This window comes from Rissa tridactyla, chromosome 1 (assembly GCF_028500815.1).
Source record: "Rissa tridactyla isolate bRisTri1 chromosome 1, bRisTri1.patW.cur.20221130, whole genome shotgun sequence".
NCBI lineage: Eukaryota > Metazoa > Chordata > Aves > Charadriiformes > Laridae > Rissa > Rissa tridactyla.
In genome coordinates this window covers 32,771,768-32,799,178 of record NC_071466.1, presented here as the reverse complement: position 1 = coordinate 32,799,178, position 27,411 = coordinate 32,771,768, and the positions used below count along the sequence as shown (strand labels likewise).

General features: G+C 45.8%; 4 long non-coding RNA genes across 15 annotated transcripts in view; 2 read left to right on the top strand and 2 right to left on the bottom strand.

The window, feature by feature from the left end:
- LOC128916303 (uncharacterized) overlaps window positions 1–14,395 on the bottom strand; it is a 74,054-nt gene extending 59,659 nt beyond the window's left edge. For all 6 annotated transcript variants that reach the window (XR_008468907.1, XR_008468910.1, XR_008468901.1 and 3 more), the window contains exon 1: window positions 2,540–14,395. This is a non-coding gene — a long non-coding RNA (uncharacterized LOC128916303). The remainder of the gene's footprint in view (window positions 1–2,539) is intronic.
- Window positions 1–27,411, top strand: part of LOC128916285 (uncharacterized) — a 98,468-nt gene that overhangs the window by 38,026 nt on the left and 33,031 nt on the right. For 4 of the 6 annotated variants that reach the window (XR_008468895.1, XR_008468893.1, XR_008468894.1 and 1 more), the window contains one exon: window positions 9,703–9,792. This is a non-coding gene — a long non-coding RNA (uncharacterized LOC128916285). Of the gene's footprint in view, window positions 1–9,702; window positions 9,793–14,209; window positions 14,311–27,411 lie in introns of those variants that run through there. The other 2 variants (XR_008468899.1, XR_008468898.1) reach the window with 1 other exon arrangement.
- LOC128916334 (uncharacterized) lies at window positions 16,166–17,439 on the top strand. Of its 2 annotated transcripts, none has more exons than XR_008468925.1 (2): window positions 16,166–16,292; window positions 17,010–17,439. It is a non-coding gene; the product is annotated as an uncharacterized LOC128916334 (long non-coding RNA). The 2 variants fall into 2 exon arrangements; XR_008468926.1 differs by having other exon boundaries at window positions 16,802–17,439.
- Window positions 17,495–18,302, bottom strand: LOC128916338 (uncharacterized). Its single transcript, XR_008468927.1, has 3 exons — window positions 18,236–18,302; window positions 17,675–17,923; window positions 17,495–17,597 (listed from the first exon to the last, which is right to left on the bottom strand). It is a non-coding gene; the product is annotated as an uncharacterized LOC128916338 (long non-coding RNA).

The window sequence follows — 27,411 nt, the reverse complement described above, 5'->3', positions numbered from 1 at the left end:
GCATATCTTCAGAGGCCCAATGCAGGTACTACAGAAATCAACAACCCACTGTCTATTTTGGATAGTATGATACTCAGAAAAATATAGAGCTAATAATATGAAAGGATCTAACCCCCGTTTTCAAAAGTGGCAATGAATTTATCATTTAATAATTTTTAAAATATCACTTACAGATTAAATAAGGACACTCAGAAACAGTAAGAATAATTAAAGGGTGGTTAGGAAGAAAAAAAATGTATTCAGTTTGATTAAGTGAGGTAAACAACCATATCCAAGGAAACTGGACTGATACAATATTTATTTAAGTTGGAAGGAGAATATATAATTGGAGGTAGAATTGGGAAAACATGGCATGCAGTTATTCCGTGTTATTCTATTTTAGTAACTTTAATAATGTTTTAAAGTGGTGGTAATCCCCTTATTTAACATAACCACAATTGGACTGGACAGAGTAGTAGAAACTGTTCTTCAGAAAGAAAGTCCTAAGGTTGGATATAGGTTGGAAAGTATAAGTGTTAGCATTTAAAAGTGCGTAAGTTTTCTGGCCAATTTTGAGAAATAAATAAGAAAATGTCAGAATTATGAAAATATTTTCTCTGGAGTACTAGAAAGTGCATTTATGTGTAGTTTTGGGCTCTCCAGACTAATATCGTGATGTACAGTAACAGTATAAAGAGATGGTTGCTTTCTTAATGGAGATTGTGTGTGTGTTAACTTGTGTAGCCCAGTTTTCCGTCTAAGTTGGCCAAAGCACAGAGAGTTATTTTAATTGCCCAATTTTTATAAAGAGCATGAATAACGCATCTGGGATGCTTTTGGCTGCTTCTTTGAGCGATAGTGTAGACGGATTTCATTGCTGGTGTGTACGTGCCCCATAAGTGCAAGGACAAATGATTTGGACAGGCAAAGTCCGTTAGATGGTATCAGCAGACTGCTGCTTGAAGCACCTTCATGTCCACTGTCCTCAGGGCATTAAATTGCATCACGAGTACAAGCATTCATGATTTCATTATTTCCATCATACCACAAAGATGGAAATAACACAGTATATGTACTGTGTGATTAGTTTAACTTTATATGTAATAGTATAATTAATTTTATGCAGTAAATTAAGTCTCCTTATGACCATTAGCAAAATACAGTTTGAGTTAACATACTAGATATATCTCTCTATATATGGATAAAGGAATAATAAGTTACTAGGGTTTAAGATTTTCCCTTGTGTGATTCTTCAGAGCAACATGTCCCATAGTAACATTTCCTTTTTCCAAGAGGAAACATACAGCAGGGGAGGGAGGGAGAAGACTTCCCTTGACCAGAAATCAATTTATTTTTAAATTCCACAAGTAAAGCTATAGTTATGGTTTAAGACAGTGTTTCTTCTTCAGTGTCCTAAAAGCTGTGATTCTGAGTTTCTAGGACATACCCGTGACCAGGGCCACTTGTATTGTCAGGGAAGTCTGATGGAGGCAAGAGGAGCATGATTCCCTAGAAGTTGCTGCCCATGCACATAGCAAGGGATAAAAGACTCATCAGCAATATGGCATGTCTTTGATTCATGTATTTTAAAGTCCAGGGCCTGAAAAGACCCATTTTATTACTTGCACGCTCCCTGCAGGGACCTTGATAGTGACTGGCTTTGTGTTGAGTGTGTTATGTATTTTTAGCCCCAATAGTAGTGATTGTATTTTCAGTACCGTCTTGTACATAGTGCTGAGTGACTTGTTGGTCTCGTGGCTTTTCTCTCTCTTATTCTCTAACAAGCTATCTGGCTTATTAGAAACAATAAACACCAGAAACAGATTCCCTTCTACAACTGATTGCAGAAGCAAATGTACCATTACAAATCAGTGTCAGAGCCTTCTGTATCTACAACTTTACAGGAAGGATGAGGGGGGTGGCAGTTCAGTGTCAATTATCAGTGCCTCAGCACTTTCATTTGCTATTTCAAATTCAGACTGGAGTAGTATCCATAATCTCCTAACCAATTACTAATCCGCAGGGATTTTGAACTGCCAGCCTGCAAGATGTCTATTTTTACATAGGGGTCCATGCAGCAGACAAAAGACATTAGATTCCTTGTAGGAACACTGGGCTACAATACAGAGTGCTACCCTTCAGCCTTTCTTGTGAACCAAGCAGGAATTTTCTGTTGGTTTTGTGTTCCCCCTGCCTCCTCCCAGAAAAAGCCTGTCGTCACAGCCTGTCTCAGAAGATAAAGGACTGAAGTGTAGTACCACAACAGATAATTGATTCAGTTCACACAAGTCTAAAACTATATGATCAATAGTTCTCAGACTTAGAAAACCAGCAACATTGATTTGAAACACTTGGTTATGGTTTTGCTGTTATACTTCATATTATCAAGAGCTTTTTACTTCCCAGAAGAGAGATTCAGACAGTAACAGGTCAACTAAATCAGCTTCTAGGTCATCTTTTAAGGTCAGTGAAAACATCTCAGCATTTATAGTCTCTCACATAACATTCTGTACTTTATCTACATTGTGCACAAAGTTGACTGAAACAGCCTTGCAGCTACCTGGTACATGCCGCATCAGATATCTGTGGTAGACAAAGAAGTCCTCTCCTCATTAAACTTTGAAGAACTGATACTCAGTACAGTGTCGTCTTCGTGCCTTAAGGTACCGAAGGTCTGGGTGACAGACAGGTCTATTCAGAGAATAAGGATTTGCTCGCATTCAAAATCTCTGCGATGCTCAGGGGATGCTTTGTCTCCATATAAATATCTCCGAGTCAGGCCCCTCTGTCTTGAACAAAAAGTACATTTGGTTTTGTTTTTTCAGGGACTTACCAGACAAGTGCTGATAGTCAATGTGATAATCAATTGTATGTTTTGTCAACAAGCCAGTGAGGGGCAAGACCACCTTCAGGAACTGTTATGAGACATACGGCTCTGAATTCAGCCAGTCAGAACCAGGCAACATCTGGGGTTAGAGTTGGTGACGTTAGGGGCTCTGAGCCTTTCTAGCCTTCAGCACGTCTAACCATCGTAGCAGGGAGTCAACAGCAATGACCTGTCTTCCAGAGTTACCTTTTTCAAATGGAGACTGCTAAACATGCACTTGTTCATAACAGACAGAAACAGGTGTCCTGTTCTAACTAGAGGAATGCTGAGAGCTCCTGAAAAAATGTGTTGTTTACCTGTTTAATAACATGGGGTTTGTATGCCTTTTTTTTTAACCTTTCTTTGTGTCTTCTGAAACTTTCAGTACAATCTCTTTACCTGCTTGGCCAAACATACTCTTCCGAAATAATAATCAGATCCTGCAGCCAAACCCAGTATGATTATATCTGATAGACTGGGCGTTGCCTGGGTGAAATCTGCTGACAGAAACTATTTTGCAACAGTACAGATCATTTTGTGTCAGATAGAGTCACTTTAACTGGAGTTACTCACAGACCTAAATGAAAAGACTTTTCTGTTTGAGTATCATAGCATCATCGGTCTCCCTTAACCTCCTCTACTTTAATAGTATGGAACTGTTTAATAGCTTTGACGCTAACTGGAGTTCACATAATTTCTCTGAGTGCATTTTTCTGCAATAGCTGCTTATGTTCTTCTGTACATGGACACAATATACCTTACCTAGTAGTAAGATTTCTGAAAGGCCTTTGTTGATATTTTTACCTAAGAATGGAGACCTGTCTTACCTATCCATCTAATTTTGTACTAATAGAAACTGGGCTTTCCTGTCTGCTTGAGAAATATTCCTGTGCCTTGTAAAACACATAGCAGGGAAAATGGCAGTATACTGCATGGGTTCTGAATCTCCTACGGAAATAATGGGAAACTCTCACAAGCTTCTGCTGGTTTAATAATTATGTTAACTGTGCCTGCTTAAGGTCTACTGCCAAACTCTAGAAACGATGCCCTCCTCCTTTAGAGGAAACTCAAACTACTTTATCTTCAGTTTTCAGATAAAGTTTGCATTGATTCCTTGAGCTTTGGTTCTTAGCAAGTTATTTTCTTAGAATGGGACTGATTTCTGTGGATTGGCAAATTTTCTTCTCTTCATTTCCACTCCCTACCATTCTTTTAGATTCTGCTTGCAGAAAGACCAGCAGGGTTTTAAGAGCACAATATGCATGACTGCATCTTTTCCTCTAATGCATCTTCCCTAACAGTGGGAAAGAATGGCTCTCTCAGAATGTGCTCATCTAAGCTTCCAGTTCCCCAGGATCTTGGAAGGACTTCTGTGCAATAGCAGCTTCAGCATCTGCCACAGATAGCAGGCAAACTGGTGGTTGATTGGCAGAGCTAAGAAGAAATAGATTTCCAGCACAGGGGCAATGGACTCTTCTTTAGAGACTTTAATTACAACACCCCTTTAGCACTTCTTCAAAACAGCAATAAATGTTTTAAAATCACACACAAAAAGGCTGGACAGGGATCAACTTTTCACCTTCTCTATCAATAAAAAAATGAGGGTGCATCACATGAAGCTGGCAGTAGGCATGTTCAAACCAAATAACACAATAAATGATATTGTTTTATATACCCATGAGTAATATACTCATGGCATTCTTTGCCTAGACAATATGGATGAAAGAAGTTCACATGTATCTAAAGGAGAGACTGCACAAGACCTTGGAAGAGAGATCTGGTAAAGGTCACTGACTAGACAAACCGCATCAGGGTCAGGAAACCCCCCAAGCTAAAACAAAGTTGGATGCTGGAACCCATGGGCAATATCAAATGTGCTTGTCCTGGTCCTGCTGTTCTCTGAGAGAGTACTTGGGTAAGAATTGGCTCGTGTCTGCTGTTGGAGATACGTAAATTGGCCAAGTGTATGCCTGGCCTGAACCAGGCTGACCTCTCTTGTATTCTTAAAAGACGTTTATTTATGAATCTTGTCCTACTCACAGTCTTTGTAAAAATGAAACAAATACTTCAGGACTTTCCCCTCTTTAAATTCAACCAACGAGAACCAACCTCAGTCGGTTCTTCTCTTTCCTGTTACTGCACTGGCAGCTTTGCTAACTGCATAGTCTGTGGTATTTCAAAGATTTTATGGCTTATCTTAATGAAATGCCTCTACCTCGTCTCCTTTTCCTCGCTTAATCATGCCTAAACCAAAATTTCTTCATCTTTATCTCTTTAGAAACTTGTTGCTACCATTGTAATTTTGAGTAGTGACTTTTCTTGTTCTTTATGCTGGCCTTCAGATTCTCTCTACTCCAGAAAGGAAATCTTTGAGCCTGCCAAAAAAAAAAAGCAAGAAAAAAGAAGAGAAAATCCATGGGATAGTGCTGTTTCCATCACAGTAATCTGGGAGGAGCAATTTTATTCTAATCCTTGTTAAGTGAATAAATCAAATCTACAGATCTGTGACGCCAAATCTGTAAATCATGTTCCAAAATTCAGCAAGCCAGGATCACAACCTTTGGACATTCTTAGAAATAACTTTCCTTCTCTTTCTTTCAGCTTGGGCAGTTGTCCTGATAGTAGGTTTATCCTTCTAAGTCACTCAGCAAGGATAAGGAAATTCAAGGGGAAGTCTCTATATTTAGCAAAGATTAAGGTGGTCGATGCTTATGTTCAGTTCCCTAGTTAGCTTAAAGTCCTTCCAATTTTCAGTAGATAGGCATAGGTGAACGCAGCTAGAGCTTGAGGAGGAGGGGAATAGGAAGGGATGGAGGATCAGGGGAGGATCTAGAGCCCTTCAGAGCATCCTTTCACCCTCTGCCTCCTGCTGCTGGTAAATCTGCACCTGAACAGCCATTGCTTTAAAAAACCAAAAAGCCTCTCCTGTTTGGCTTTTTACTTTTAACACCTCAGGTGTTGAGCAAATGAAGGCAAACCTCTGTGCCAGGGCTCTGTCTCTTTAACTTTGTATGTACACCAGCAGGCACAGTAGGAACCCATTCTGTTTTCAACAAACTATAGCATAAATGGTTGATAAATCAGAAAGGAAGGAATCTGCATTTCCTATTACTTGTGTGGCCTCCTGGAATAATTAATAGGTTTAATGAGTTCTATATGTACACTTCCTTTAAATTAAATGCTTCTTTTTTAACAAGACCACTTAAAATTAAGTATGGAAGTAGGGCAGCCTGTATTAAGGTTAAGTTTACTATAGTATTTTAAAATAACACAATAAAAATACTATGCAACATATTTTTTGATGCCAAAGTTTTAGAGAAAGTCAAACCACTGAAGGGGTGGAAGTCACGGGCAGAGCAGTTGGAACTGTAACCTACAGAATGCTGAACCTGCTTCTGAGAGCTTTTTTTTTCCTCTTTTAATGTACTCATCTATTTTATATTAATAACTAGTATGTTCAAAATTGAAAAATCCACTGGGAGATGAAAAAGCAGGCAATTTCATTTTTTCTCATCAGGTCCATGAATGAAAACTGTAAGAGGATGAGATGTACTAGTTCTAAAGTCTTGAAGGTCGTGCTGACCAGAAACAATCACTTAAGTTCACCAACTAGCCGCGATTAGTCCTTGTTGAATAAATCAGTTTTCAGTGCGGTATGTTCTGATATTTTTTTTTCTTACATGTTGTGTACATCTATGGTTATTTAATTTAACTGATAAAAAATTGAGTGCTCTTTTGCTACATTTTAATTGAATTCCATTTTCCATCTACCCACAGCTTACAAATTATAATTGGAAGACTGAATCATGTGGTAAAGAAAAGCCATTAAATTTTCTATCATAAAATGTAGAAATTAAAAATCAGAGGTTAGTTATATAGGTGATTAAATACAAATTGTACAGGCATGGAATAACAATGAGGATAGCAAAAAGAGGGTTTATTTAGTTGAATAAGGGCCTTGAAAAAGAAAAAGAAAAGCAAATGTAAAACTGGACCGAAATACACTGCGTAAGACAAGGTCTTTCTCTTTTCTGTTTTAAAAGGTAGTTAGAATGGGTAATTCAACTCAAGAGACACAAACCAATCCACCCAGTCTGCTGATAACATGCACTTGTAGTTCTGGGTCCTAAGCAAACACAATATGGGCCTTGCAAGTGCTTTAGAAAGCCCTGGTTAATCATCAGTTGTCCAGGAGTCCCCTCTGACCTGCGCCGGCCCTCCTTCCCCTTGGAACAAAACCCCAGCAGCTGTTCCTTGTGTAAGCCACCATGGTGCAGTGACGTGACGGCACCCCTCGCTGCTGCCTCGGCCTCCCTCGGCTCTCTCCCCTCCTGTAGGGAGAGAAACCTGCCTCCGCAACTTACCTTTGGAGCAAATTAAAGAAAGCTGGGCGGCTGAGTTACTGCGACCCGCCTCAGTGTAAGGTAGAAGGAGATGACCTGTGGTTAGATGACCCGGGCTATCAAGTGTGTTGCCTTGACAAATAGTAATTGCTTGACAATTGCTCTAGGCTTGGAAAACATATGTTATCATGTTCGTGCTGTAGCCACTGATAGAGATTGTTTTCATTACACATACTGGGTATTTCTAACTCCACTGAACCTACTGATTTGTGAAAACATAGATAAGTTCAAACGAGAGGTCTCAAACTTGAAAGTCTGAAACTTTAAAGTTTCTCCTTTGTTTGAGTTATTCCTTTTGGCTAGCGGATGTCTGTCTTTAACTCAAGAATCAGTCTACGTCCAGCATCTACAGTGGTCTCTGAAATGCTTTTTTCTTTTTTTTGAATGGTGTCTTTGTTAAAGCTGGAGAAGTTTCAATGAAAGAATATCTCAGTTTTGTTCCTGGTGAATGCTATTGTATTAATTATCTCCTTGCATAGATTTTTGGCATTAAGACTGTTGGACACATTAAAGAGCAGTCCGTGCTCACAGCTCAGTATTTAAGGCAAATGCAGAAGTTCAGCATTGATTACATATTTTGCACACTGTAAGAACTTAAATTTTTTGGTTTGTACTGAAACAGAACTTCCTTTTGAACTGCTGTCTGCAGTTACTGTTTCTTCCCCTTTCGGCAAAAGTGTTAGTGATAATATAAACATGAGACTCTTTTGGTTGAAGAAGATTTTATTTTCTCTGAAATAAAGTATTCCTTTTTCTGAAAAGCTGCTGAGTCTCTCCCTGAAATAATCTTTTATTTTTATGTTTTTCCTTATACTTTAACGCATGTCTGCTTAAGTATGGAGAGGCTGTAGAGAGACATAAAAGACGATAGGAAATTTTTTTTTGGGGGGGCCATAAAAAAAAAGGAAGGGAAGGCAGCATGTGCTGTTTAACACTTGTAGGGGCTCAAGTGGTTAGAGACATGTATGCTTCCTGTATTAAAGAAAAGGCGGCAGGAGTCTGTCAGGGGTCAGTACATGGTCACTCATGACCTCTGGGGCATAGAGAGGTAGAATCCTTGTAAGATGATTTGCAAGAGAATGTGTGGGCTTTGGTTCATTCAATTACACAGCATCAGAAAGTAAATAGGATACTACTTTCTTATTTGATGAAGACTTCAGCCATCCAACTCAGCATCTTCCATTAAACTTCTTGTCTTATCTTTGCCTCCATTTCTGTGTGCCTCATGCATATTTCCAGTAGGCTTTCCCTCTAGAATGACGAATCTTGTGCATAAGAAAAGGACAGTTTTGCCACTACTTGTATATTTGTTGTCATATGACACAACCTGTCATTATTTTAATTCTTGTGTTCAAATTAAATGTCTGCCAGTCTGTATGTCGAAATCATGTATTATTAACAACTACAATAGTAATATCTAGATATAATATACGTTTTTTTATCTATAGATCTCAACCTTTTTTTTAAGCCTGGAATGAGATTTTATTCCTTTTAAAACTTGCAGAGCTCAGGTACAAGTGGCTGAGGCAGGATTAAATGGCATTTATACCTTCTCACTGTTGGGCCACTTGACAGATGACACTGTAATGATACAGCTCTTCCAGCCTGGGAGTGCCACCGACTCACAGCCCAGCATCTCTGCAGCGCTTTATGCAGACTATTCCGCTGCACCCAAAACTTCCCCTATTCCAAGAGAAGGAAGCTTATGGCTTCCTCCCACGATTCCTACAGTAGGATCCTTCCCTGGGTGAGTCCGGAGGCTGTTGGTGCCCTTTCCCAATCAGGTCTTCATATCTAATGTGAAGAGTGTGTGGAAGACTGCTGGAGGATTTCAGTCACCGTAATTTTTGGTTCTTTTATGTGGAGATGTGACACAGCAGGAGAACTCCTTTAAGGGAGATCTTCCCAGCTGGATTAGCCTTTAGACATTCAGTAGGCACTGCCAACTAGGCACCTTGCCTCTGGAGCTATGACTTTTATATTTTGCAAAGACAAATACGCAGGTAGACAAAATGTTGCTAAACACTTATTTCAGATCTTAGGTTATTTTAGACTTTTTATAACCGTACTATATGTAGCCTTGGGGCATCCCATAAGCATTATTTTGTCTCTTAGATTCAGTGAGAGGTAGGACAGTTTTAATTGTCCCTATCTTAGAACTGAAAAGCCGTTGGTGAAATTCTGAGTCGGGGACAGGATTATGGCCCTCGTTTGAACTCCCATTCCAAACCTTGGCCAAAACACCACCCATCTTCCACCTTGATATAGGTTTACCATCAGCTGTATGATTTAATTTGAAACGTCTGTAGGAACAGTAAGTAGTGATCTGCCCTCAGATAGTGGGCTGAAAGAGATAGCAATTATATTCTTTAATGTGTTAATCAATCCAGTTTATTTAAGCGTGTTCAGGAAATTATGCTAAGTCACTTAATTTCTTTTGTCATTTATTTACAGGTCTACTTTACCTGTAGTGCTGAGCTATTGTGATAGTTTGGTTTTTACGACTTGCGTCAAGCGTGAAGCTTTCAAAACCATGTGTCAAAGGTAAGTTAGTTCCATAATATTCTTGTTTGTATATGTCCCTAAAAATACCATACGTTTACAGGGGAAGTTTTCATCACTTAATTGAAGGCTTAGCTCTGTTGATATGGCACAGTCCTGTGTAAAGGATGTTGTGAAGCGGTATGTGCTCCTGCAGGGAGCTCTGAGAGAGGTTTTCTCCCAGTGCTCTCCAGTATACTGAGGAAGTGTGCCTACTGCACCAGCTTTTAAAATAGTGCAACCTGATCCTTTCTTTACAGCTCAGAGGGTGGGGGTGGGGAGCGAAGGTGAAAGAATAGTAGCCCAGATCCTCCTTCCTATTTTGGGTCTGGTTTTCTCTGTTGAGTGAAGAGAGCATTACTTGTGCGTGAGTATTATGATAAAGGAGCTTTTGCTCTCACCCTTCATAGTTCTTGTGACATAGGCCAGGTTTAATCTAGTCCGTGTCAGGAGAAACTAAGTACACTTACAGGGTTATAATGAGCTTCCCCCTCGTTTTCATTTTCCCTCACTGGTATGTAAATCATTGCTCTAATGCTTGTAAGGGATAAAAATCTGTAGGAGTTACGAAACTGAAGTGATTGCACTAATGTGCAGCTCTTTCTGGTTAGCCTGCAGTGTTTATCGCACTGTTTAGTGTTGTAAAACTAAAACGAAATAAACTCAAAAGAGACTATCTGGTATTTTTCTAACCAACTAATAAAAACGATGAACTAATAGTAAATTACTAAAGAAATCTTTACAAACAAGGGTAGACAATGTGCAAGTCAGGAAATCGGTTCGTTGGATTTCCACTTGTGGGTAGGGATTTAAAAGTTATCCAGATATAGTAGTTCATAGATTTAACTTGGAAAGACTACCAAAATTAATATTTAGTCAGTAGTTGTGACAGCCAGTCAGTACACTGTCATACAGTGGAATCTTTGTGAAATTTATTATTTTATAAGAAAAGATGTTCATGCACATACCACATTCAGCCAGAAACAAGGATACTAAGAGTCCTAAAAAGGTACAGTAGTTTCGGTATTCTGTTTTGCCAGCTAGTATTGCCTAGTTTTCGGCATATTTATTTTTTACTTTGTGCAGTCTAAAGGGCTTATTTCTCATCTGATGGATTACTGCTAATTTCCTGATTTCCATTCATCTTTTACAAAAGATCTATTTGTAGCTATAATCCATGCTGAGAGCAATTTTTTAATCTGTGCGAGGTGTACCTTGTATACACATTATGTACACATTTTAAAGTAATGCCCTGATTAGCTAATATCATCTCTATATATGTAGTATTCATAACGTTAACTGTACACGTAGAAAATATTCATTAAAACTTTTACAGTACTTTATTCTGAAAAATATATTACTTTTTGTGAAGCATTAATACCAAAATTGAAAGCTGTTGTGTTAGACATCCGTCAATATTGCTAGATTATAAGACCCAGAATCCAGAAGTAGGTTTGAGAAAAGGAACTGGGGAAAACAATACTTCTCATTTCCAGATACTAGAAATGAAACCTGCATAAAGATTTCTCCAAGAATACTATCAATCTTCAGTTAGAAGGGTCATGCCATCACTCTCTAGCTTCTGGAAGGAAGAGAGAGTTTTCTTTTCTTCTCCACTTTCCATAAAACACCAGTTACTATAAAAGGATAGCTGGAGCTCATGCTGCTTTCCTCCTGTGCCTCAGGCTGAATTTTTAAAAACTTTTTTTCTGCTCTTGTATCTTATCCATCGTGAACAGCTACTGCACTTCCCTGCTGTTAATAGTTTTCTCATATGGCTGCAACAATATAAAATGGACATTTCGGATAACAGAAGAGCTGGGTACAGGCTTCTAAAAAGCAGTAACTGGACTTGCAGTCTTGTTAGTTATGCATGGCTGCTGCTTGTTAAAGTGCTACTGTGCAAAAGCTGAAGCACTGGAACTGCCTGCTTGCAGAACCAGGAAGACTATGCTGTCTCTATCAGTCAAATTTCCAAATGTAAGTTAGTAACACCCTTTATCACTGAAAAGATAGAAATGTGTTTAGAGTTTTAAACGAAAGATGGAGAAGTTCCTAGCATAGGCCTTTATGGTTACCCGAAAAAAACGGCTTGTTATCATTAGGAATTATGAGGCTGCATTTTGTTCAAGAACTGGGCGGGGCGGGGGAGTACAAAATTATATGGCACAATCAAAATGGTCACAGATACAACACTACGGCAGAAGCTGACTGATAATCTTTTTCAAGAGTGAAAAGGAAAAGGAATGGTCATTCAGATAATGATATGCTGAATTACTCATTTATGTAATCAAAAGAAAAGGAGGCCTAGGCAAATTAATAATAAGCTATATTTTTATTAAACAAAAATTATCTTGACCTAAAAAGCCTTTGTTTTTTAACATAAAATTAAGTAAAAATGACATATTGTATATATTAAAATACAGGTTTCAACCTCCCAGTGAGTTAATACAGTTTCACTTTTCTTTGTACTCTAGTAACCCAACTCTAGTCTCCAATGCTTTTTGATAGTTAAACCAGAAGGGACTATTAAAGTGAGAATATATGTATGTTTGTGTGCATATATATATATATATATATATGTACTTCCTTCCTTAATGGGTTAATTTAAGACATGTATGTAATACAGAGTAATGCTCCTATTTTATATGCTGAACACTAATACTTTTACATGTGAGATACTGGGATATTGAGTTGACATTTGTTTATCATCTGTGGGAGTGTGACAGACCTGCAGAACGACTAATACCAATCCCAAGGCCAGAATTTGAGAGCAAAGCGGGTTTGACGTACACAGAAACTTAACTCACGGTGATGGGACTTGCCTCAGTCTATAAACCACATCCCTACCCAAGCTGCTTTTCCAATCCGCCTGATATATCTACCCACCTTTTGTTTTCAGAAAACAGACAGTGTTGGGCTTTGCCTTTTATACTGTTGCTGCTTTGATTTCTGTCTCTGAGAAGCTCCAGAGCTGCAGAAGCAGCCTGGCAGCAGCGCTGGAGCTCCAAGCGCAGCAGAACCAGGGAGCCCTCCAGGAGCCAGTTACAGCTCTAGGTCACTGGCCAACCCTTTGCTTGTCGAAGTTAGCATGCTTAAGTTGACATTGATCCCTCAAGGGACTAGCTACCAGCTAAACAAAACTGGAGCACAGGGCTAGCCAGGCATAGATTCTCTGCGACCCTGTGTCAGGACCTGTGATCCTGTTGTAAAAGCCAGCTGTGTTACCTCCGTGCCCTCTGAGACTCCCCGGGAATCCCCAAGTAAACGAGGGGGAGAGTTATTTACATCTCCTTCGCGTCTCCATCCTGATCTTTTTTTTTTTTCTTGTAAAAAACAAGAGATGATGGATGATGAAACACTTAAAAAAGGCACATTTGTTCCCCTGTGAAGGTTTACTACAACAAAGCAAGAATAATTTGCCCCATTAATTATAGATAATGGAAAATGTGTAAGTGTCTAAGTGGTTAAAGAAGTGAGTGTACTGTCATTGACACTATCACGACTGTTGTACACAGCCGGGAAAGGCAGATGCATTTGAATTTTACCAGTGGGTCAGAATATTTAGAAGCCAGGAGACCTAGAAAGTCTAACTATTAAATAGACAGAGGGTAGAAATGCTTATTTGCCTGTGCAGAGGAAATAGAGCAAAGATACAGCACAGCAGAAAAAGCTAGCAGGACAAAGGAGATACTATTGACTCATTCCAGACTGCCGACTTAGCAGCTCAACTTTGTTTCCTTTTAACTTTTGTAACAGTAGGAGCTCAAAGCTTCTCAGTCTATTTTCTGCACAAATAGAAACACCCAGACTTCAAAAAGTAACACACTTTGAAGAAACCCAAACCATTAACACATTAAAAAACTGTGCGTACTACTAAACAGGGCTTCACGGTTACTTGAATTTTGCAGTGAGTAAATGCTGGTGTTTCAGTAATAATTTCGCCCTGCTGCATTCTGGCAATCAAATTCTTGACAAGTATCAGTTTGTAAAACTCTTTTTGTTGGTTTTAGCGTGATACGGATTTATTGACTTTGCAGTGGGTAAGTACTACTTCAATATTTTCACAGACTGTGTAAAAAAAACCCCAGTTTCCTCCCCTCCTCCAGCAGCGTATCGCAACAAGTTTCTAACCCTTTAATATTACGCTCATAACACCGGGGAAAGCGTACGGTGTGCGAAATTTTGGTTTTGTCCTGGGTGTTTAAATGTATTTCCCGTTTTAATAATAATAATTAAAAAAAAAAAAATCAGCTTTTTTTTGTCCACTCTGGACAATGAAGCGTACAAGGCCACCACTGTGACAGCTTCTACGGTCACGTCTTCCCTGTGCCAAACCCTGTCCAGGAGCATGTTCCCGGCCGGTGACCGGCTCCTGTGGGGACACGCAAAACTTGAGACGGCCCTTTTAATTTCACAGATACCCCACAAATACACCTCGCCTCTCGCGCAAGAATTAATACAAGTGTGTAAGACGCGCCTGAAACGTCATAAAACGTCATAAACGCTAATGAATCGGCCTCTTGTAAACCACCCTGAGCGTGTAAGTTTGATTTAACTTTCGAAGTATTCAATCTTGGCATCGGGTCGTCCCGCCCCCCCCCCCCCCCCCAACCATGCGAAAGCGCCCAGGTCGTGGCGGGGGGCGGGGGGGGGGGGGGGGAAGAAAGGCGGGCGGAGCGCCAGTGTTCTTGCCTCGGCGTCGGGGGCCGCGTGTCCCGTGTCCCCCCCCGTTGGCGCGGCGGGCTGTCACTCAGGCGACGTCACAATACGCCTGTGTGCGCGCTGTAAACACTCGGGCGGGCGTGTGTGTGTGTGAGTGACGCGGGGGCGCGCCTCCCCCCCCCCCACCCCCCCCCCGGCTCGGGCTTGCGCCCGAGCCGGGGGGGGGGTGGGGGGGGGCAGGCGCGCCCCCGCTTATTTCCCTGCGCGCATGGTAGCGGCACGAAAGGTAGCATCACTGGAGCAGGGGATGATGTAATTCTCCCTCCGGCCAGTAACTGCCTGCGCTTGCACCGATCCGACTGGCAAAGAAGGAGGGGGGGGGGTAGGGGGGGTGGGTTGTTTTACGCGTGATCGTATCAGCATCTCCTGACCGCGCACCCCCCCCCGCCCCCCCCCCCCCCCGCCTTTAAACCCCGCTCCGCTCATCCCTCCCCCCCCCACCCCCCCCCACCCCTCCGCCTCCGGTGGGGCGCGGAGGAGGGAAAGGGGTTCGGGGGAGGGGGGGGGGGTTGGGGGGGTTGGGGAGGGAGCCCCGCGTCGTGTGTGTGCAGGGTAAACACGGCGGTGAGCGGTAAACAAGTCTAAGGTGCCCTCCGCCGCACGGCAACTTGCTGCGGGCGGGGTGTTCCCCCCCCCCCCCTCCCCCGCGCACACACACGCACACACACACTTCCCCCCTAACAAAAGCCCGTTTAAATATCAGCGTCAGCTTTTGTTCGGCGGGCAGCGGCAACCGGCCCCCTCTCCCGATCACCTTATTTCACCGGTCCGTGTCGTGTGTCTCCCCCGCCCCCCCCCCGCCAAAATCCACGGGTACCCCACGCCCCGTCCCCCGTGCGCGCATCCCCGCTCGCTCCGTGGCGCTGCCTCCCCCCCTCCCCATCGTACTAAGCGCCTCCAAACCCCTGTCCCCGGAGCGCCTGGTCCCTCCTGCCCGCTCTCTGGGGCAGCAGGCAGGTAGGCGAGCAAGCAGCTCCCCCCCCTCCCCGATTCTTCCCTCCCTGTAGAAAAGGCAGGAGTTAAATGGCACTTACTGTCAGAAGTGTGTGTGGGGGGAAGCCCTTCTCTCGGTGCAAAAGCAAAATAGCCACTCGCAGGACGTTGCCAGCATAGGAGACAGCGAGGAAAAAAAAATAGAAATAATCTTCCAGTAGCGTGTGTGCGTGCGGGGAGGTGGGAGGATTCTCTTTTTAACCGGAGAAAAATAAAATCAAAAAATAACCAGCCCCCCCCCCCCCCCCCCCCGGGTTGCCTTTTTTGTGCAGTTTCAGCAAAGCTGCGAGGAAGTTGGTCCTTTTGTTCCACTATTTATAGATTGCGTCAACATTGCGAAAAGGAGAAGGCGGAGCGGTGGCACTTACTCCTCGCCGGCGAGGGGGGGGTGGGGGGGGAATGAAGGGGGGGGGAAGATATCGGGGTGGAGGAGCGTGGAGACACACACACACACACATGCACGGCGCACCAAGCGACCTCAGCGCTCTCCACGCAGCCGCCCCGAACACGGCGGGCGGGGGGGGGAGGGGGGGACCGGGGGGACCGGGAGAACCGAGCTGCTTCCCCGCCCGGTTGCCGCCGCACAGCACCGCCCCGCGGGCGGCGAGGCGAGGAGCGCCGAACCGAGCGGCGGGGCCCCCTGGCCCCGCCGCTCGGTTCGGCGCTCCTCGCCTCGCCGGTACCCTTCCAACCTCCATCCCCCCGATAGAAACCTGTTGCGACCCCCTCGGTTGAAAGCTCCGAGGAGGGCAGGTGCATGTAGCGTCCGATCCCCGTTTTCCGAGGTTGGGCGATGGGTTAATCTTGGGGTGGGGGGGGGGGTGGGGGAGGAGGACCCGGAGTGTGTGTTGGGGTGGGGGGGGTGTCGTGAAAGTCAAAAGTCTCTTCTCCTCCGCCATCCGAGGCGGGGGCGGCGTGGGGGGGGGGGGGGGAACCGGCGCTTTTCTGGCCGAAGGCCAATGTTTCTAAACTGAATGTAAACAAAGAAAACTGCAAACACCAGAGGAGGGCCTTCCACCGCCGCCAAGGCTGGGGAACGGTGTTCCCAAACGGGTGCCGAGCTTTGCTCACCTCCCCCCCCCCCGCCAACTCCCCCCTCCGGTTTCCCTTCCCCCGTCCTGAGCGCCCACGGTCACCCCGGCCACCGCCCTCGGGTGCCGCGGGACGGGGGGAGCTTTCCGCCGCAGGGTAGCAACCCTCAAAAAAGCCACCCCAAAACACCCCACCTGTTTTTTGGGGGTTTTTTGGGTTTTTTTTTGCTTTCAACTCGGTTTATTTTTTTTTTTTTTCGGAGAGCGAAGAGCTCGCCCCTCCCGCCCCGGGAGGCAGAGCCGCCCGTGCCCCGGGCGGGCGGAGGCCGGGACCGGGCTTGCCCGAGCCTGCCGAGGGCTGTCGGCTCCGGCCTCGGGGGCTCGGTGGAGCTGCCGGTGCCGCTGCTTGTGACACGCTCGGGGAAACATTCGCGGGACTCCTGCTCCGTTGGCAAAAACTTCTATGTTTAGACGGGGAAATCCTTCCTTGCGAGCACCAAGGCCGGCGGGGTGTCACCGCGGGGTTAGAGAGGAGCTGGACGGAAGGAGGAAGGCTGGAGGTGTGCCTGACACCGCTTGTGCCATCGCCCTAGAAACACCCGTGGGGGACACGCGGGCGATGTGAAATACAGCCGTCGGACCGGGCGACGTTTGGCTTTTTTTTTTTTTTTTTTTCCCCCGCTCTTTGCTTTCGTGAAATCTATGGGCGGATGATTTCCCCTCTAAGTTATGTTTCAAGACGGCGGATGCTTTGCCCATGATGATTTTCTGGGGGAGAGTGCGAATCCCTCGTAAATCTCCCGCCCCAGCCCACGCACGGCCCCGGCTTGCTGTGGGGAGCGGGGAGCGCAGGTAATTAATGGTTGGGGAGAGCTCCGAGTGAATAAAATAAAATCCGTTAGTGTGGCTCCTTTCTTCAAGTGTCCCCTAATTCCGGGCTTTCCTCTCCTCTACGACTCCGTGCTTCGCAGCGAGGTCTCCGTCCCACTTCGCTGCACTTGCGCCAGGACACGACGCTTGCTCATCCTCCGTGGGGACTGCGGCTACTCTCTTCCTGCTCTGCTGTGGTCAAAAAAATAATGAAAAAAAAAAAAGGAAAATAATGGGGGGCGGGGGGGAGAAATAACGAAAATTACCTAGGTCGAAGACGGACAGTGTTCACTGTCACTCAAAAGACGGATCGTCTTTTGCGTACAAAACCCTTGGCAAAAGTGAACTCTTTTAATAGCCCTTTAAGTGATAGTGTAAAAATTGGCTGGTGGTGGAAGGTAGTAAATAGTGGTAATAGAGAATAGATCCAAACTGTGAACCGTGAATAAGCCTTCCTGGAAAGAGCTGAGAACCGCACAGAGTAGGTAGGCAATTCGCTTTGCTTCTTCCTAAAACTTAAAAGAAAATGGGAATGTGACGCGCTGGCACAATTTTATTATTTTATTTAAAAAAAAAAACAAACCACTTCTCTGAGACAAAAGATTTTTTAAAAAAAAAAAAAGTAGGGTTGTGATGGAAATGTTGGAGGGCAGATAGAAGCGAGAGGCGAAAGGCGGGCGCGCCTGCCCCGAGCGCTCCGAGCCGGGGGCTGAACTTCGGCGAAAGCCGCGGCGTGCAGAAGTGTTGCAACAGCACTTTGGAAGTCGCTAAAGAAAAGCCGAATTGTTCGAACTTAAGGTAACTTAAGGAAACTCGTTCTGACCTACATTGCTTTTCTGAGTCAGCAGCCGCAGCCCCGCCGGGTCGCTCCGCGCTCCCGCCGCCGCCGCCGCGCACCCCCGCGGGCGGAGCCGCCCCCCCCCGCCTCCTCCGCCCCCCTACCCCCCCTCCCGCGGGCTCGCTGCTTGCCCGGGTTGACAAATAAACTCGCCTGGATCGAGACGGTTTCACTTCTGCCGTCAGGAATGCCTCCGCGTTTTGGTTTTTTTGGGGGGGGATTTTTTGTTTGTTTTGTTTTGGGGTTTTTTTGGTTGTTTTTTTTTTTTTTCAGGTTTGCGGACAGAGCAGCACGCCTGCTTCGGTGGTGGTTTGCTGGCTGGTTTGTGCGGGGGAAAGATAATTTAAGCGGAGGACAAGGCTCTTTATTATTTTTTTTTCCCCAAGTTTTTAAGAGCTGTACTGTATTTTCCGAAAGGATACAGATTGTTTCCTGCACCGGGCAATAGATGCCTTGCAGGGAAAAGTTACTACGTGTTGCACGCTGCTTTGCTCTTAAGATAGACAAGGAAACTCTGAAGTTCCTATCAAAAGTTTAACAAACAGCTTTCCATATTCCTTCTGTAACGTAATATAAAAGTAGCAACGATTAAGCTCCAAATGTCCACATTTTCAAGACTCGTAGTTTAATCCACTTTGCAGCGAGCTCGTACAGTTACACCGACCTTTTACTAAACGCACGGTCAGCATCAGGGGAAGAACCAAGAATGTTGGTTGCAGTAAGCTGTGCGCCAAGTCACCGCATCGCCCCAGGCGGGCGAGGGACTGGGAAAATTGAGCCGGTCAGCTTTCTTTTATATTCAAAATGACGAAAGAGTGTCGAGATGAAATGACCTCAAAAAAACCCACCTCCGCCTTTTGGAAAGCAGCGCTTGCTGCCTTCTCCCTTGCCCCCCGCCGCTCCCCCTCAATTTTCACTTCTTAGTTAGTGACACGCCGTTGACATCAGCAGGCAAACTGAAACGACAAAATTCAGCTCCAAATGCCTGGATTTTCCGGTCAGGCGTTTACCGGGTTTGCACACCGCTGTGAGCGCCGCTTTTGGTGTTACTATCATTATTACTGATACCTTCCTGCAAACTTTTAGGATTTTGTTGGCAGCTTACGGCAACTCACCGCATTTCAAAATGGGACGGAGAAATCAAATCCAAGGTCCTTTCCTTTATTTTTTTTTTTAAAAAGAAACTTTCCCAGTAGCGGTGGGGAGTTGATTTGATGCTCTTCACTAACAACTTCTAGCAGCTGTGCGCTAAAACACCGCTAGTATTTCAGTCTCCCTCCTTAAGAAACCAGCGAAATTTGGAGATAGCGATCGAAAGCGGCTCCCCGCGCCCCTAAGCAGGGAGGGGGGTCGGAAGACGCCGGCTCTGATTTTGGGGGTCGAGGAAAAGATGTTTCTGGGTGGAGAAAGGGCACCTCTCCCAAGCCCTGTTTCCCTCTCAGACGTGTTCGCAGCTGGACGCGGGGGGACGTCCCCGCTTGCCTCACCGTGGGGACGAGCCAGGGTCGCGCAGCCACCTCCGGCTCTGCGCTAGGCGGGTGCCGCCAACCATCACCAAATAAAGTCAACGCCTTCGCCTGCCTGATTTTTATCCTTCAAAGAACCCCACAAAATTCCCCCGTGGTGTCACGGAAAAAGAGCGGTAGTAACCGCCGCTTCAGAGCTCTCCTTGCTCACAAGCCCCAAATGTCAAAGGCAGGGGGGAAGGGGGAAAAAAAAAAACCCCAAGAAAAATCAGATATAGCTGAGGAGGAGAAGGGTGTGAGGGAGGAGGGGGGTGAGAAGGGTTTTGGCTGTGCCGGGGCTGACACGGTGCGTCTCCGCTTCCAGCGAAGCGGGAGCGACTCCGGTATCCCGCTCTTCTCCTCGGCGATGTGCTTGGAAGTTCTCCGGGAGCCCCGCGTCCTGCAGCCCCGCCGGGCTCCGCGGGGCAGCCCCGGCAGCTGCCCACCTCCCCCTGCCCCTCGTTCAAACGCCTCCAGAGGGCTCGGGCAGCCCCGCAGGGGGGGGGGGAAGGGCGGGCGGCGGAGCCCCCTCCGTTCCCCCAAATCGCTCTCCGTGCGGTCAAGCCCACAGAATGGGCTCGAAAAGCGAGGTTTTGGGAAACCTGTGGAAGGAATGGACGTGATCTGCGCGTCAAAGCGAAGCTGAAGGATCAGCAGCCGCCGTTAACACGAGTCACTTCTACGGAGATTTTGAGGCTTTTTTTTTTCTTTTTTCGGTCTGGAAACTTTTTTTTTTCCTCTGTGTGTGTGTATCTGGAGCCGCGTAATTTCGTAATTATTTTTTCAGACATCGTTGTCTATATCGAACGTGCGCGACCAGGTTGTTAAAAGACTGGATGATTTTTGCTCATACCAACTGGATCTCTGCAAGATTTAATTAACCCCGTGCGCCTCATCACGTTTCTTTCACCGAACAAACTAGCTATCTGAGCAGCCTGCGGTCGGCTCGGTACTGCTCTGTGTTGCAGGACTGAAAAGGTACGATGCAACGGATGCAAAATGATTACAGCCTTTCAGGGTGTTACCGAGGTTAAATCAAGGTCCCCGGACGGTAAGAGCAAAGAACTGGTAGCTGTCCAAGAACAAAATCGTTATTTTTAATTAAGCCGAGTTTTTTTTTTTTTTTTCTTTTATTTTCTAGCGTAGCTGGAAAGTGTCTTTGTTCTCTGTAAATTAGTGGAGGCTTTAAAACGTGCTCGTCGCGACTGACCGGCGGGAGGATATATACAGCAAATAATGACAACCCTCAGCGAAAGAAATACAGTGACCTGGGTTTGGATAGTGGAGTCCCAGCGACGACTTGTCTTTTCCTGGGTTTATTTATTTATTTATTTATCTTTTAAAAAAAAAAAAATTTTTTTAAACTTCAATTATTTCAGAGCCGTGGCCAAAAGCAGGGGGTGTAATTTCAGAAATGCCGCCCCCCGCCCCCCCCCCCCTTCCCCTTCCCGTGGCCCCTGGCCGGACAGGGGCTGCCGGGCACCGGGGCCGGGGGCACGGGGAACTCGCTTCTCTCCAGCTGCAAATGTTATATCTCTCTCCCTTTTTCGTTCCCCAGTCCAAAGATTTGGCTGGTAATAACTAAATCTGTGTGACGGCTCGCTTTCCTGCCAGGCTCAACATCCAGCTCATCCCCTCGATGTCAGGTTTCTGAGCGTCCTGTTTTCGGACACCCTTTTCCTCGGCGATGTCCCTAAGCTTATATTTTTATGTGTCCCCCTCTATCCCACTCCCGCCCCAGTGGCACCGGCGCTACCGGTTTCGTCTTTTATAGAACTTTGCGTAGATTTGGGTGTAAATTCAGGCAATTTGAGCTCTACAGACGACGATGTTATCTTCCTATTTGGCGTAATTAAATTAAGAAATTTTAAACCTCATAGTTAAACATACCGAATGCAAATACTCGGCACTTTGGGTATCTGCTAGTACTTTTATTTCTCCCGGTACATAAGGAGTTATTTAACATATAGAAAGAAGCGACGAATCACCTCCTTTTAGCAAAAGGTCAAACGATGCAATTAAGCAAAAAAGTTCAGAGTCGGAAAAGGTTGAAATATGGCTGTAAAAAAAGCAGCAACAACTGGATTATTTTTTTTTTCCAAGTGTAACCGCCTTTTGGACTTGAGATGGTTGCTTCTTCTCGGTTATTTCCTTGTCCGGGCGTTATACCGAGTTCCCGAGGGGCCCGATTCTGCTCGCAGGGAGGTTACCGGGAGGGGTGCCGGAGGGGGGTCCTGGCACTGAAGCCATGTCTACGCTCAGCTCTTGGTCAGGCGAAGCGGGGTGGAGAGCCGCTGGCAGCCCGCTCCAGATCTGCTTCCCAAGCTAGTTTTGGCTTCCGGGAAAATTAGTAGTTACTGTAAAATTGTTCAAATTGCTCCGATGGAATCTTTCCGGTATATTGGAAATACGCAAAGACAGGAACGATAATGACACCGCTTCGAAAAATAACTTCTGGCTCCTTGAAAGAAGCAAGAAAAACTTTCAAGACCTGGTAGTTAATGACAGTCATTCCTATCCCGCTCCGCTGAAACCAAAACGTGTGTTTGGGGGAATTTCAGGCTTTCCTTTTCGATCACCCTGTGGGAGCGGGGGAGCCCTCCTTTAGCCACCGCCTGTCCCCGTGGTCCGTGGGTACCGCCGAGGCGCCGCCTCCATCGCCCGCAGGTTGCCCCGCGGGGCAGCGGGGTCTCCCTGCGGCCGGTATTCGTTTTTTCCCCGCTCCCCCCGTTCTCCCCTTGGCCGCCCTGAGCCGGGCAGAGGGACCGGGGACCGCCGGGCGCTGCCACCCGCTGCCACCTGCGCTGTCCCCAGCCGGGACGAGCAGTTCTGCAGGGCTGCAACCACGTTCAAATCATTAGTGCTTCTTAGTTGTTTTTTCTTCTTTTTTTTTTTTTTCCTTTCTTTTCAATTGTTTCTCTGCACGAGCCTCTTATCTTTTTCTCGCAGACACTGGAGCCAGTGAAACCAGTGGGTGTGCAAGCAGTTGCGGCAGCCCGGAGATCTCGCTTTCCCCCCCCCTTCTCCTCTAAACGCTGCTGTTAAAATGCTGGCGATGTGGTGATTCGTCTCCAGCTGCTGCTGCTGGTCAGTATTTACCACCAGACAGTCATTTATCTCCTGGGTTCAGCTTTTTTTTTTTTTTTTTTCCGGAAGGGAAATGCAAAAGAAATTTGTATTCGGCCATTTTCTGCAAACTTGACACCCCGAGCTGCGGATTTGTCCGTGCTGGGACTTTCCTGGGGGGAGCTGAAACGCTGCTGGCGTTTCACTGTGCATGCCAACTCTGCAAACTCTACAGCTGAGCTGCAAAACGATTTGTGGGTCACACCGGCAGAGCCCCCGGCTCCTTTCCCCCTCTGTGTCTCTGTGGCAGTGGACACAGAGCTGTCCCGGGGCACGATGAGCCCTTCCCGTGGCCCTGGGACTGTCACCGTGGGCTGCGCTCGCCGAGTTCCTCCATTTAATATCACTTGGCTGGTACACGGGGGGCGATGCTCGCCCTAAGGCAACCCGGGGGACGCGTGGGAGGAAGATGGGTGGCCGCAGAGGAGCTGGGACAGTGCTGGGACACTCTAAGACTGGGCTGGAAAAGTCTGTGACAGTGCTGGGGACAGTCTGCGACTGTGCTTGGACAGCGCTGGGACAGTTGGGATGGTGCTGAGGCTGTCCTGGGACAGTGCTGGGACAATGCTGGGACAGTTGAGACAGTGCTGAGACTTGTCCTGGGACAGTGCTGGGACAATGTTGGGACAGTTGAGACAGTGCTGAGACTATCCTGGGACGGTGCTGGGACAATGTTGGGACAGTTGAGACAGTGCTGAGACTATCCTGGGACGGTGCTGGGACAATGCTGGGACAGTCGAGGCAGTGCTGAGACTTGTGCTGGGACAATGCTGGGACAGTAGGGACGGTGCTGAGACTATCCTGGGACGGTGCTGGGACAATGCTGGGATAGCCTGAGACTGTCCCAGGACAGTTAGAATAGTGCTGGCACATCCTGTGACAGTGCTGGGACAATGCCGGGGCAGGCTGTGACCATCCCGGGACAACGCTGGAACAGTTGTGACAGTCTGGGACTGTCCTGGGACAGTTAGGATAGTGCTGTGACATCCTGGGATGGTGCTGGGACTATGCTGGGACAGTGCTGGGACGGTGCCGGGAGGGTGGTGGGACAGCTGGGGCGGTCCGGGGCGGGCTGGGAGATGGCAGCGCCAGGAGGAGCGAGCCCCCAGCGGGGTCGGGGGGAGGCAGGGAAAGGGCAGGGGAGGCAGGGAAGGGGGGAGCCACAGCCTCGGCTCCCCCGACTCCGAGCGGGGAGCGCCCCGGGGACACCCTCTGCCCCGGCCCCGGCTTCCCCCGCGCCGGCAGCAACCCGGCGGCCGCTGCGGAAGGTCGGTGCGGGGAAGGGCTGGCCTGCGGGAGCCGGGCCCGGGCTCTCCGCCCAGCGCTCCCGGGGCTCCTGAGCCGGCCGCCGCTCTCCATGCTCTCCGGTAAGGCGGGGCTGCCGCGCAGCTGCCGGGCTGCGGCGTTCAAGAAGCGTCCGCATCCCGCATCTCTTGCGTGTAAAAATCAGTATCTGTCCCAGAGCTCGAAGAGGCGGCCGATAACATCAACCGCTTCTGGCTTCTCTGCAGCTGCACCCAATACACCTTGTGGTTTCCTCCTTCGGTTTTGTTTTTTCCTTTTTCCCCTCCTAGAGACACCAGTCCTCCGGCTGGGGTCCGCCCGTGTGGGTCACCCGGCGCGGCACCACCGGCGGTTCCCCCTCCAGCCCAGTCGCGGCCCGAAATGCTCCGGCTAATCGACCTTGTCCTGCCCATTCCTTTGTGGTGGCAGGATCGGGCCCGCTAAATGGAAACTAAAGGGCAAAAGGAAAAAAAAACAAACAAAACCCCACCACCTAAACAAACCCAACAACCACCTGCCATAAAGTTTTTTAAAGTTATTTTTTAAAAGTAGAGGTATGTTTGCATCTCAGCTGTGGCCTTTCAGAGCTCCCAAGTGAGCTGAAAGCTATTGGAGGACCTTATGTATCAGTGAGTGTGGGACAACAGTTCCAGGAGAATGATTTAGCCTTATTATATAGAGTTATATCAAAGATATCAATATTAATCAATTGACATTCAAAATTATTTGCACACTGAAATGCCAGTAGCTCTGTAAAGGTGTTTTCTTCATTACTTTTGCTTAGAGATATAAAACACAGTTCTTTCTTGGCCATGTGCATTTAGCAGACCAAATTCATTAAAGACGTGTGTTTTGTACAATCCCACAGGACAACTTTAATCACCGGTGAAATTTTATTTGACTTGGCAAAGTAACAGTGGGGATTTGACTCATCAAGATGTAAATTAAGAATAAATAGAGGGAAAAAAGTTTCTCTGCGTACATCTGAATGTATATGTCCTCATTTTAGTAGATTAATTAATATGACTTCTCAGTCATAAATTAATAAATGCTCTAGAGGGAATTCAGGGAAGAGTAACCAAAATGATTAGTGTACTAAGGGGCTAATGTATGGAGGAACTTTATTCAATATCTATAATGTACGTCTGCATAGATAGAAATGAAAGTAGTCTGGGTAATGAGATGTACATGTTTGTGGCCAGGGAGATTTGCAATGTGCGAGTGTAATAGGTCTGCTCCTGCTGAAGTGCTCGCTCCCACTAGCAATGCTCAGTGCTTAAGGACGATCTGAGGCCCCAGCCTAGACTTCAAACTGGTTTTGAGCTGTTGCTTCAAGGTATGCAAACTCCCGAGAGAAATGAGATTTCAGAAGCTTCACATGCCGGGCCTGTTTCATCACCTAACTCTACGTGACTTAATGTGCAACTATGTATTTGTCACTCTTCTGTGAGTCCAGATTTTCTCATGTATTTCACAGCAAATTGAAGCACTTTATTTGGGACTCTGTAGTCTACCTTGGAGGCTGATTCCCTGGAGTTTGGATATGGCAACATCTAGCTTGTATGTACTGTACCAGGACCCGTACTGTCTCTTTTTCCTTATATTGCAGTCTTTCTTCCCCACAAAGAAACAAAAGGGTTCTCGGGAAAACATCTGAAGGAGAATAATGTGTCCTCAGGATTAGCATTTCTTCACTTAATAGCTGGGTTTTTTTATTTATTTTTTTATCAGCTGTTACACCCTGTTCTCATTCGTGTTTCCTACTTGGTTTATAATCTTACTTGGGTAAGATCATTTTTGGGGGGTCCAGAAACTAACTCATTACAGCAATTCTGTATACTGACTTACAGTGATTATGGAGAGTTGTAGCATGCTTATAGAATGTGATAGTTGAGTCATAGCCACTATGGCCTAAGGATGTAAGAAAGACAGATAAAAATTATAATATGTTATATCAAAAGGAAGTCATGCTAGTTATTAAAAGCATGCCAGCGTAAAATGATATTAAGAAAGCATTTACTCATCACAAAATAGTTACCTTATTTTTGTAAATACAGCTTGCCTTGTGTTACAGCTCAAGTGAGTGGCTCAATTATGTGTGACGCTACTAAAACTATAACTAAGTTAACACAATCAACACATCTTTGTATAGACCCTTGCTTTCCACATGTAACACACAACCAGCAGCACCTAATTCACTGCCCAGAAGAATGTTTAGCTCAGAAACTTTGGCAAAGTTTTCCACATGAGACTCTCATCCATCTGAGAGCATGTTGAATTATTTGGTGCTTGGGTAGCTCAGATGGGATCATAGGCCTCGCTCCCCAGGTGTCGTCTGGGATCCTTGGGCATCTGACTCCTGTTTAAATATTTCTCGTTGGGTAGTAGGAGGTAAGTATCGGAGCAGCTTTAGATTTTGACCCTCATTTTTTTCTTGGGCATCATATCAAAGATCTCTCATTGCACCTGCAAATGTACATTTACTAGAAAGTAACCCTGGACAAGAATATCCTGCTTCTAATGAAGGGATTTCAGCTGTTGTGGTCTAGTGTCCTGCACTGTACTGGTAGAGAACGGATCTCCATTTTGAAATTGTCAGGAGGTGAGATTACTGTAGAAGTAAATCTCTTAGCTCCTGAGAACAGGAGAGAAGCATTGGTCTGTTGAAAAAGTACTTAGAGCCTCCAAGGTTAATCCCATACAACTTCATTTAGAAGGAAAACAAACAAATCTCAGAAACAGTGGAAGAAAGTATGGGAGGGGGAAGGTGCAAAGAATTGGGGTGGGAGGGCACAGCAAGAGTGAGAAGAGGGAGGCATGCGTCTGGGATATCCAGGGTTGTATGTAAATCCATATATAACTGGGCAACTGACGTAATGCTCTCAAAACTCATATTGTAAATAATGTGACAATAGAAAGAATCGTAGTTGAGGGATATTCTCATGAGTCCGGGTAGGTGGAAGTTTTGTGCTTGTCTTCGGTAGAAACTACTTTCAGCTGCACTAAAACCATTCACTAATGCAGTGCCACTCAGAAGGAGTTATGTGAGAGCAGGTGTTATGTCTTCATAATAATTTTGAGGAAGGAATGACTTTTCATTGTTGTCATAATTAAAATAGTTATTTTCATTACATTTATTCGTTTATTTCTAAATTTGGACGGCTACTGCAGGAGCAGGTACAGTATATAACATATACAGGCCTATCTCAACATCCCAGCTGCTTGCCCGCCTCATGCCGATTTTGAGTGA